This window comes from Rosa chinensis, unplaced genomic scaffold (assembly GCF_002994745.2).
Source record: "Rosa chinensis cultivar Old Blush unplaced genomic scaffold, RchiOBHm-V2 RchiOBHmChr0c19, whole genome shotgun sequence".
In the NCBI taxonomy this organism is placed as follows: domain Eukaryota; kingdom Viridiplantae; phylum Streptophyta; class Magnoliopsida; order Rosales; family Rosaceae; genus Rosa; species Rosa chinensis.
The window spans coordinates 200486-210984 of NW_020126832.1; the positions used below are offsets into that span (position 1 = coordinate 200486).

At 37.8% G+C, this 10499-nt stretch overlaps 1 pseudogene; it reads right to left on the reverse strand.

The window, feature by feature from the left end:
* Positions 1-5313: 5313 nt before the first annotated feature.
* Positions 5314-10098, reverse strand: LOC112181269 (annotated as a pseudogene).
* Positions 10099-10499: the final 401 nt, after the last annotated feature.

Sequence of the window (10499 nt, forward strand, 5' to 3'; positions counted from 1 at the left end):
GTTCAGGTACCATCGATAAAATAGAAGATAAGTTTAGGTACCATTAGTGATAATAACCCAAAAAATAATGTCCAATTTACGTCTGCCTTAGAATCACAGACACACATGGCTAGATGGTAGAAACCTGCACAAACCAGAACACAGAAAAGTCAATCTACTGGGGGGGGGGCAATAAATTTTTTTTATTAGGGAGCAATAAAAAATATTGCAACGTGCCGCTGCACTGCCAACGAGAGCGTGCGGCTCCAAAATAATAACAATAACAATGAAAGAAACTAAAACAAGAAAGAGAAAACACAAAGGAAAAGAAACCGAAACAATAACAAATATTACTGGGGGCCAATAAAGAAATTATTGGGGGCAATAAAGTATGCAGTTACCTTGATTTCCATTTCTTCCAGTTGCAGAAAGAATCTGACCCTTGTAAATGCTTTTACCAAATGTGCCATCGACATACAACACCGGCAAAAGAATTTGAAGCCTTCAACATAACTTCCATAAGCTACAAAAAGCCTCTTAAAACGATTAGTAGACTAGTCAACTTCCAACACAAAAGAAGAGTCTGGATTACTCTCTAAAACAGCTTCCTTATACTAAGGTAACATGCTAAATGAATTTACATCGAAACCATAAATCATTTCCTGAGTTTGCTTTTCTTTCAAAACAACCTTGTAGGAAATATCAAACATATATGTTGACTTGAACCTACTCATAATTTCCCTTGGCTTCAATGAAAGATTATGGCTAACATCGGCAGCAATGCATGTCTTGACAACCTTGGATCCCAAAAGCTTGTGTTTTTAGTCTTAACTACACATTTACAAGTGTGTACATTATTCAACTCTCTTATATAAAGGCAACCATTGGCAAATGATGCAAGAGCGTGAAGATGCCAATCATAACCTTCGGTTCCAACATTCGAACAAACTGCATAGATATCGTCCAAATCATTTCTCAAAAACACAAACTCAAAACCAACTGCAATTGCATACTTCCTAAGCTTCTCACGGAACATAGCTGCACCATGAAACTTCTGCCCAACATGATGAATATATGAACTCCACTCATCATACAAATACAACTTGTGAACTTCAGTTCTAAATGCCTCACCCAAATAATCGTCTTCATCAGGAACCCCGAACAACTCTCCACTGAACAAATTGCATACTTCCTAAACTTCTCACGGAACTTAGCTGCACCATGAAACTTCTGCCCAACATGATGAATATATGAACTCCACTCATCAGACAAATACAACTTGTGAACTTCAGTCCTAAATGCCTCACCCAAATAATCGTCTTCATCGAGAACAATTATCCACTGAACACTGCAACTTCCACCAATCTTTGAAACAGAAATCTCAACACAATCTAACTTATATACCCTAGCACCACAAGACAGCTTCTGAAAATCACGATTGGAATGAAGAAAACAAACTTCACAACCAAGAGCTGAATACTAAAGCTCAATAACATCACTTGGCAAAAACTGGAACCTATGGAAAATGTCTTCATATAAGTCCAAATAGCTCACACATTCATTTAGAGGAATCATATAACCTTTGCCAGAATAAATGCACCTAACAACCAAAGGATCACCCATATTCCTACAAAAAAAATAACAAAACAAAGCTATTACTGCCCCTAATAATATAGTCTCTGAACACAAAGAAAAGATCACTGAACAACTATTATATTGACTGAATAACAATTAAAACACATTATTGTCCCCCAATAGACAGATTATTGCTCCCCGTCCCCATATAATGTAGCCAGGACTACCAAAACACATCAGAAACTGTACTTACATGAGCATTTGCAAGCATAATTAGCTATAATGAGCCACGCTCATGAAACCGCCAGCTGTACCAACTATCGCCAACTGTGTGACCTACGGAAACACAGTCAAGCAGGCTACCGCCTAAGCCCCGGCTCACCCCTAGATCACCACTGACGCGTTGCGCCAAGATAGCATCAGAAGCTCCAGAAGCTGGGAACTGAAGCATAACAGTCCCACATCGAAAACATGGAAGAGCTCGGCCTCTTCCCCCTATAAAAGGTTCTCTCCTCTCTTCTCATTAATTACGCATTTACTACTTACCTACTGTTATTCTGTCAACATAAATAAATACATTGACTAACTTAGGCATCAGAGAAGAGAAGACTGCCCACTGCGGTCTCCCTCTGACGCCGCTTTGTATTTTACTTGACAAGTAGGGGAAGCTCTGAGAATGTTGTAAGTAGAGGTCCACCCATCATATTAGCGTTAACAAAGACTTGGGCCACCGCTCAAATCTTAAACATTAACAGAAACAGTAACAAATTGCTCTAAACACAAAGGAAAAGATTACTAAACAACAACTATAGAGACTGAATAACAATTAGGACACATTATTACCCCTAATAGACAAATTATTGCCCCTAATAATATAGAGAGAACTACAAAAACACTTCACAACCAATTCAAACTTCAAAGGAACCTCAGATTCACCAAAATCAGTTCCAAATTTATACAGCAATTCACAACTAACACAATGTACACAAAAAGACCTAGTAATTCAAATCAAACATATTAAACCGAGCTAAAATCAAACAATTAGTGATCAATGAAGAAAGAATCAAACTGTGATGAAGGAGGACCACGAACAAGAGCTCGATCTCAATCCATGGTGATGATCGCAGCAAACATCTCTCTCTCTAGAAATCGCAGAGCTTCTCTCTCAAGGAATCTCACAGCTCCTCTCTCTTTCTCTCTAAAATCGCAGAGCTTTTCTCTCTAAAATCATGAGCTTCTCTCTCTAAATCTCATTTTGTTTCGATTTTCAGCTTTGACAGTTACAAATGGCAAAATGGTCTAAAATTTTGAAGAAAACAGGCTCACAGAGAGTTGGGTAAGTGGGATTAAAAATGGGTTTTTACTTCAACAGTGTCTGAACTCTTCGAGGACTTTTGAAATGATACCTGAACTTTCAAAGTTATCAATGTGATACCTGAACTCATTTTTTCATATCAACATCGTACCTGCGGTCGATTTCCGTCACAGAACCTTTAACTATGACCACGTGCCCAGCATGTGAGGCACAAAATAAGGGTAAAAATGACATTTCCCACTTCATTTAGTTCTTCATGGAGTTTTTTACTTCAACAGTGTCTGAACTCTTCGAGAACTTTTGAAATGATACCTAAACTTTCAAAGTTATCAATGTGATATCTGGACTCATTTTTTTGTATCAACGTCGTACCTGTTGTCGATTTCCGTCACAGAACCGTTAACTATGACCAGTGCCCAGCACGTGAGGCACTTAATGAGGTTAAAAGACTAATTTACCCTCAAAAGTATTGTTTTTTTTTTATTTTTTTGCTTTCTTTCTTTCTTTTTTTCTTTGGTGTTTTTCTTTTTCGACGTCTTCGTCCCTCTGATTGACCCCTCCGATTGGAAGGCATGGCCGCAAATCAAATCTCACATTCTCTCTCAACCACCCAACCCTTTCCAAGCACTACCTGACTACAACCACATTAAACTCAGCTAGATCGATATGGCTACCTTGCAAAAATTCAAGCTCCTTGCCACTCAATGCCCCATCGTCGCCTGAAGCCCCACGCGCAGCTCATCTACCAGCCCCGTCATCCACCTCCGCCGCCGTAAAACCCTCAGATTGTTCCTCACCTCGTCTGATACTCCCACTAAGTACTGATATTACAGCCGCGAATAACCAAAGGCCGCTTCTTTTTTAGACAAATTGATTAGAAGCTGGAATCAGAGAAATGATCATTGCCCCATGTTCGATAAATCATATACAAATAGATATAGTTATACACAGACACGCAGCTGCGGAAAAATCAGTTTTGGGTTTTCTCCCATCATCACCATCCTTCGCCTTTTCGCCGTTGTTGAGAGAGAGAAAGAGAGTTGCAGAGAGAGAAAGAGAGAGACTCTCAGTTTCATTCACTTTTGCAGATTTGGATTCAATTGCAAAGACACGGACTATTTTTGAAATTCATGAACTTATGTTGTGATGTTAGTTGCGGTGAGAAAGCCGAGTGCCACGATGGCGTGGCCCTTCTCCGTCATATCTCTGGCAAGCTTCACAAGAAGGTCTAGATTGCCGCCGGCCATATTCTCTCTCTCTCTCTCTCTCTCTGATCCCTCTGTCTGAAATCTCAGGTAAATTCCAAGTCTCAGATCTGGAGGCCAAGAGTAGTGAAACCGTCTAAACCACTCTGGCCTGCAATAAATTCAGAGAAGCAAAGCCATTGAGCAAGTTATGTTTGGAGAACTCCGACGAGCTAAAGTCCCCGGCGGTGTCCGTCCATCAGAGAATTGGATTCAAGTTTTGCTTTGGGTTTTGCATTTTGCTAGGAAATGTCATCCCATCTGATTGCATTTTGCAGATGAAAAAGGAAATAGAAATGGAGAAGAAGAACTGAAGGTACGACGGGACACGTGAAGAACTAAAGGAAGTGGGAAAGGTTATTTTTACCCTTATTTTGTGCTTCACGTGCTGGGCACATGGTCATAGTTAAGGTTCTGTGACGGAAATAGACCGCAGATACAACGTTGATACAAAAAAATGAGTTCAGGTATCACATTGATAACTTTGAAAGTTCAGGTATCATTTCAAAAGTCCTCGAAGAGTTCAGATACTATTAAATTATATACTTGTGAGGGTAAATTAGTCTTTTAACTCATTAAATGCCTCACGTGCTGGGCACGTGGTCATAGTTAACAATTCTGTGACCGAAATCGACCGCATGTACGACGTCAATACGAAAAAATGAGTTCAGGTATCACATTGATAACTTTGAAAGTTCAAGTATCATTTCAAAAGTCCTCAAAGAGTTCAGACACTGTTGAAGTAAAAAACTCTTAAAAATATTACTTTTTGTTTAAGTGGTCAATCTCTTAGTGTTTGGTTAAATTGGGTTAATTAACCTCAAATTTAGGTAAATGGTCATTTCCCCCTGTATCCTAAATGGTCATTTAGGTAAATGGGTATCTTATGACACGACAAATACCTTGACAGCCCTACTCTCAAGCCAGAGAGAGAATTAACCCCAAATTTAGGTAAAATAATCATTTCCCCATGTATCTTATGACTCGACAAATACCTTAACAGCCTTACTCTTAAACCAGAGAGAGACCGTTCATAACTTTAGCCGTTTTTTCCTAACATTTATAGTAGGTTATTGTATTATATAAGTATCCATATGCAACATTATAAAAAAGACCCATGACACCCGCATATATTTTTTTCTCCACCTTCAAGATTTTTTCCAATTGAAAGTTGAAACAAACTAAAAATTAGAAAGCAGGTGACAAACAAGAGATGATATATTCCTTAACCGTGATTGCATCTTAAAAGTTTCATCCAGCGGCCAGAATTAGATGTCGTCAGACACGACTTGCCATGCCAACTGGCGTTTAACAAAAAACAGTACCATTACGGTCCCCAGTGGTCAACTTTTAAAGCAAATATTTCCACAATTTATCGACCTGAATGAAATGATTACATGTTCAACCTGCAGTCTATTTCTTCTTGCTCACGTCCAAGTTCAAGTCCTGAAGGTTCAGCAGCAGATCATCGGAACTCAAGTAAACCTTGTTTGATGAATTTGCCATGGTATGTGCTATTTCTCTAGCAGCTTCAATCTTCCTCAGTGTGATGAATGCCGGGTTGTTCGCAATAGCTTCACCAATCAGCTTGGCACTTGTGGCCTCACCCTGTTCACCATGAAAAATCTTGTTAAGTAAAAGGCAACTTTAACCGACGGCACTTCTGGCTCTCATACAGGCAATAAGGATCCAAACGACCACCATGTTGTTACAAAACAGAACGGGAAAAATTCTCAAATGGTACCTGAACTATGGTCCAATGCACATTTTGGTACCTTAACTTTCAAAACTATCCTCGTAGTACCTGAACTATTGCTTCGTTTCTCCATATAGTACTTTCATCCAATCTGCCGTTAACTTTGCCTATTAATTATTATTATGATTATTTTTTGGAGATGAATGTCATCCTATAAGAATGAGCCACATAGGCAAAGTTAAGGGCAAATTGGATGGAAGTACCATATGGAGAAACGGAGCAATAGTTTAGGTACGATCAAGGTAGTTTTGAAAGTTTAGGTACCAAAATGTGCATTCCACAATAGTTCAAGTACCATATGAGGATTCTTCCCAAACAGAACTTGGGATAAACTTCAAAGTCAATCAATTCTAAACATGAACCTTGCTCAGGCAGTATTAGAACTAATACTATTGACACAATGGTCGTAAACTTGAAATGAATTCAATATCAATAAATATTATCTATTTGAGAATCTTTCCAACTCACCTGTGCTCTGATGATAGCACTTCTCTTGTCCTGCTCAGCCTTTTCCACAACAAACTTAGCTCTCTCAGCTTCTTGTGCAGCCACCTGTTTGGCCTCAATTGCAGCTGTGAACTCCCTCCCAAAAGTAAGGCTGGTAATTGACACATCATCCAGAGCAATGTTGAAATTGGTAGCCCTTTCAGTCAAGATCTTCCTTATTTCCCTACTAACAGCCTGAAACAAGCAACTACAATCAATACTAAGGCAAGATTTGGAACCTTTAGTGTTTTATCTCCATTATATGCACAACTTCCATGAGTAAACAGGAAATAGATATTCATGCAGAAAGCAAAATCCAGATTATCAGTAACTGCCATTGGCTTAACTGATGTACACTAAATTAAATCTCGAAATTTAGACTGTCAAACAACAAGCCTTGACGCCTACCTCTCTCTGAGTAATGAGCTGGCTGGCATTATACTGTGCAACAACAGCCTTCAAAGTTTCATGAACGATGGAAGGAAGGACTCTCTCATTATAATTCTCACCAAGAGTTCGATATACTGTAGGCAGCTGGTCTGATATTGGACGAGTAAGAACTCTAAGCCCGATTTTCACCTTGACAGCACAATGAAAACACAAACATATTATAAGAGAACACAAAATGAATAGCAACTTGACTACTAGCTGATTTAAAGACATGTTTTGATGACATGGCTTGGATGCTGGTGTTAAATGCTACAGGTGAACAGCTTATGCTAAGATTAAAAATTAAATAGAGCCAATCCTCATTTTACAAACCAGATAAAGGCTAAATGAAATTGTGATAGCAGGACACACACACACGTAATACATCATGCATGAGATTGTGATAAATTATGGATACATAGGGATAAAGAGTTGTCAAAAGTTGAATCCGTAATATGCTACAACATTGCCCAAATAATTTGAAAGCAAACCGTGAAGTTGTCAAAGTCCTTATAACATAAACAAAAATAAAAGAAAATTAAAAAACAAATTGTACTGACCATTTGGAGATCACGGCTGCCAGAAGTGCTCTCCACCAGATGAGGTCGGGCACGAACATCATAAATAACCGGCCTCTCAAACCATGGGATGATAAGGTGTGTCCCCTCCGGATAAACCTACACATGCAATGTAACATCTTTACTCAATTCTAATAAATAAAAAAGTATAAGCAAGAAGGAACGAACTATAAAATTTTAAACACAAGTAACAGAAGTTCAAAAATTAGTAACATTAACAATCTTTTTATCTAATGTTGGAGAAGAACAACATAAAACTGGTACTTGGACAAATGGTTGATTACATCAATACTCGAATCCTAGGACCTGAGTTTTATCTACGCAACTTCAGAGCTCATGACATCGGAGAACCATGCAAATAAATGAGGTTAACCAATAACCATAATTCTGTTAGGAAGTTTGAGGCCCACTTATCAAATAATATTCTGCTAAAAGAGGATACCATTACCATAGTCAATTTCTCTGATCTGTTGAATACTTTATATAAGATATCAGGATCTCAGCTGTGCCATTGATAGGGATACAAATGCAGAAGGCGTCTCACAACATATAACAGGTATAAATAGAGCTACTGAAAATCAAAACTGATATTATAAGGCCTTGAATCAGGTCTGATAATAACAGATTAACACATTTAAGGATTTAAATGACCCTGCACTACCTTGCTGCAAATATATAACCTTAAGAAACCAACTAAATTAATCAAGAAGCAAATGATATAAATTTTAGAGTGCAAAATGCAAAGAGTCAAAAGCATATCAAATTTTTTTTTTTTTTTTTTGAATGAAAAGGTATGGTAAGTTTCAAATCACATATTGAATCCCCATGCATCATGACAGTAGTTCTCTACCTAGTTGTTAGGATGGAAGAAGAACCTCCAGAAGAAATACATGCTTTAAAACTATTAAATAAAATACAATTCATCAATGGTTGAAATACAGATAACTTGAACTGAGCAAGAGGAATAGACAACATGGTTGTCGTATAGCGATAAATTATGGATACACAAAAAATAAGGTCATACAGCAAAATCATATGATTTATCATTTCCAAGGAAAAAAAAACCATATATATAATGTACATCCAATTGGAAAAGTTGAGTTAAAAATTTTCAGAAGAATAACCTTGTCTTTGACACCAATGATACGGTTGAAAACAATGGCTCGATGCCTCCCTCGACGTTGTATAGACTGTTGGCAACTCCATACAAGCCAAGCCCACCAATGATTCCCACCTTAATCAAGGCAGAAGCTGCACCACCTCCTGGAACCTTAGGAACCTTAACGTTCTTGAAATTCATAGTTCTCCTTCCTGATAACATTTAAAGAGAAAAAAAAATGTAATAAAACAAAAAAATACCACAACTAAATATATTACTCATTCAATAAACAGCATATTTTAAGCAGAAAGTGAAGCTGCAACCTAGACAGGATTAGTTGAATCTGGACAGAGCTCAACAGGAGGGAGCAGTTCATATTACTCAACCCAATAACCGTTAGAAGGCAAGCCATAACTAAAAAATCTCAAATATTTTAACCAGAAAGCAGTTATCAGAACAAAAGTATGGAACTGAAGAAAAGATGGAGACTTATTAAGTAAAGTGTCATGCCAAAAGTGTTGGATTTGTTACAGTGTGTACAAAACTATATTTTTTGTTCATGGCTTATGTTTGGCTGCTGCTTTACGGTGATTCCCAAAAAGACAAAGACACAAGTGGAACAAAAAAAAAGAGGGAAAATACTGTCTACTTCAGGCAACTCAGCTATCCCTTCATTATCCAGATTAATATGAAGAGGAAGAAAGAAGCCCTCACTGAGCACTAACGACATGAAACAAAGTGAACACCTACTGAGTATAATTGAAGAAGACTATTTGTACAAAGAAAAAATAGCCGGTTTCTATATTCATGAATCTCTACCCTTTGTAAAGAAATTATATGTTCATACAATCTTCTAAAAAGGCAAAGAAAATGTCATTTGATTTAATAGGCAAAAAGAGAAAAGAAAGTTATCTCCTGCGCTGACAAGTAACTTGCCACAAGACAGTAAGATAGACAAATTTATCCAAAAGAAACCAAAAAAATAACAATGAGAATGACAATTTGATTCTCAAGTCAAACAATCTGATTCTCAAGTAGAAAATCTCCTCAATCCAGGTCCATAATTCATGTAAACAATGTACGACCCCAACTCTCCCCAAATCACTTCAAAAAAATCATCACAACAAATACACATATTCCCCGAAAAATAACCATACGCAATGTTTCATTTTCAGCCTGCTCGCATTAAACATCTATGGACTTCTAACTATATATATTCAACTTATGTATTAGCTAGCAATTTCAAACCGAATCTACGGCATGTACAGAGAGACCACTAGGTAAAGAAATTAGCGGTCTTGACTTGAGAGTCATGCTTTTACAAAACTTCTATAGCAATTGAACAATACAAGAAATGAAAACCTTGTTCTCAGTTCTCAGTTCTAGCCAGTTCTCCACAATGATTTCTTTCTTCTAAAGCAGAACACCAAATCTAGCCAGATCCCCACATCAAAACACGAACAACGAAAAGAGAAACCCAATGGATCGGAAAATGAAAACAAACAATTGGAGAACCACAGCATACCTGAGATAGGACTGCCGAAATTGACGAGCAACGCTGCTTGAAGATGGAAAATGGAGTTTCAGGGAGGTAGAGGACGGCGAATGGGACCAAAATTATCGGCCCGAAAGGGGGGAGTGCAGGGTTTAGGGTTTACAGGTTACGGCTTGAGGGCTTGAGGGCTTGAGGGATATAAAGGGCCTGGAGTATGCGCCAAGTTCTGCCTTTTGTCAAATTTTGACTTCCCGGACCAAAATATTATTAGCCCATTAGCCTTTTTGCCTGTTAGCTTTGTTTTTTTTTTTTTTTTTTTTCTTGCAAAAAAAGAGTGCTGAACGGATAATAGAGAGAAATATTATTGGACCAACATTAGCTAGGGCTGGGCCAAAAAACTTGAAAAATTGACCCGAAGCATAGTGTGGGTTGGGTTTGTTTCTAAAATTTAACAATGTGGTCCAATCCAGTTCCAATTAAAAGAATCTTGTCCATTCTGTGGAGATTTCATTTGTTAATGCACTTAATTGTGGTACATGCTCG